Source organism: Echinops telfairi, unplaced genomic scaffold (assembly GCF_000313985.2).
Source record: "Echinops telfairi isolate 266 unplaced genomic scaffold, ASM31398v2 ScPeMD7_7469;HRSCAF=8507_0, whole genome shotgun sequence".
NCBI classification, from domain to species: domain Eukaryota; kingdom Metazoa; phylum Chordata; class Mammalia; order Afrosoricida; family Tenrecidae; genus Echinops; species Echinops telfairi.
Genome location: NW_022111372.1, coordinates 4,676,118 through 4,678,280, shown reverse-complemented (window position 1 = coordinate 4,678,280; position 2,163 = coordinate 4,676,118). Strand labels below are relative to the sequence as shown.

General features: G+C 39.9%; 1 protein-coding gene across 1 annotated transcript in view; it reads left to right on the top strand.

Annotated features, from left to right (window-relative positions):
• BTG3 (BTG anti-proliferation factor 3) overlaps positions 1-2,163 on the top strand; it is a 24,693-nt gene that overhangs the window by 12,879 nt on the left and 9,651 nt on the right. The gene's annotated exons all lie outside the window — the stretch shown is intronic.

The window sequence follows — 2,163 nt, the reverse complement described above, 5'->3', positions numbered from 1 at the left end:
CTTGAAGGTAAACAAGCGGCCATCTAGCTCAGAAGCAACAAAGCCCACATGGAACAACATATCAACCTGTGTGATCACGGGGTGTCGAACAGTTTTGTTTTTTAAAGGGTCTTTCTAATAAGCCCCCATGATTGTCTGTGTCCTTTAAGAAAATGTATTAGGAATCATTTGGTAAAAACCAATCACCTTAACCTGCTGCGGTGACGTTTGCCCTGAAATTATCTGACCCAGCAGATACCCTCAGAAACCACGGTTTTGATTAGACCTTGCTCTCTGGGTTAAAGCTTTGATTCCAAGATTTTGTCCTCAGTTATGATTCATTCCAGAAGATCTTTATCATTAACTTCTATCTTGCTTCAAAGACTGATGGAAAGGAAAGCTCTTTAAATTGCCTGATCTTCATGTAATGATTTTGGCACCCATCAAACCAAAAGCTTGTTTAGGCCAAGATAGTCTCTTAAAATGAGACTACTGAGCCATGTGAAATCCTAACTTCAGTAGTGATTCTACAGTCTTTTTTTTTTTTTTTTTTTACCAATTTCTGATTATTAGTCAGAGTTTCTTCATTTGTCAAAGTCTTCCGTCTTTTGGCTTATCTCATGTCTTCTCAACCTTCCTTAAATGTTTGATTCATCTTAAACACATCCTTTATGTATGGCAGCATTCTCATAAACTTGTTGCAAAGATGTAATCACTTGTGAAGATGTCCGTTTGAATTTTGCTAAAAATTTTATATTAGCCCTGGCTTCAAAATCTGGTTGTTGTTGTTGTTTGTTTTTTAAATATATTATTTTATTGGGGGTTCTTACATTATGACAATCTGTACATTAATTGTATTGAGCACATTTGTACATAGGTTACCAGCATCATTTCCAAAACATTTTCTTTCTACTTGAGCCCTTGGTATCAGCTCCTCTTTTCCCCCTCTCCCACATCTCCCTTCCATCCTCGTGAACCCTTAATAATTTTTTAAAATCATTTTATTGGGGGCTCATAGAACTCTTAACACAATCCATATATACATCAGTTGTGTAAAGCACATTTGTACATTCATTGCCCTCATCATTCTCAAAACATTTGCTCTCCACTTATGCCCTTGGTATCAGCTCCTCATTTTTCACCCTCCCTTCCCGGTCTCCCTTCCCTCATGAACCCTTGATAATTTATAAATTATTATTTTGTCAGATCTCACACTGTCCGACGTCTCCCTTTACCCACCTTTCTGTTGTTCATCCCCCAGGAAGGAGGTTATATGTAGATCCTTGTAATTGGTTCCCCCTTTCCAATCCATCCTCCCAGTATCACTACTCTCACCACTGGTCCTGAAGGGATTGTCTGTCCTGGATTCCTTGTGTTTCCAGTTCCTATCTGTACCAGTGTACAAATCTGGTCTAGCCAGATTTGTAAGGTAGAATTGGGATCATGATCGGGGGAGGAAGCATTTAGAAACTAAAGGAAAGTTGTATGTTTCATTGTCCCACACTGCACCCTGACTGGCTCTTCTCCCTACGACCCTTCCATAAGGGGATATCCAATTGCCTACAGATGGGTCTCCACTCCACACTCCCCCTCCTTCAAAATGATATGATTTTTTGTTCTTTGATGCCTGATAACTGATCCCTTCGACACCTTGTGGTCACACAGGCTGGTTTGCTTCTTCCATGTGGGCTTTGTTGCTTCTGAGCTAGATGGCCACTTGTTTACCTTCAAGACTTTAAGACCCTAAACGCTATATCTTTTGATAGCCGGTCTCCATCAGCTTTCTTCACCACAGTTGCTTATGCACCCGCTTTGTCTTCAGCAACTGTGTTGGGAAGGTGAGCATCATGGAATGCCAGTTTAATAGAACAAAGTGTTCTTGCATTGAAGGAGAACTTGAGTAGAGACCCAATGTCTATCTGTTAACCTTAATATTAAACCTATAAATATATGCACATAGATCTGTTTCCCCATCCTCATATATAAATATATTTACATATGTACATGCCTTTATTTAGACCTATGAATGCCCTTTGCCTCCTAGCTCTTTCCTCTGTTTCCTTTTACTTTCCTCTTGCCCAATTATCATGCTTAGCCTTCATTTGGGTTTCAGTAATTCCTCTCGGTTACATTACCCTTGTGATCATTCATGCCTTACCAGGGCTCCTACACCCTCCTCACCAC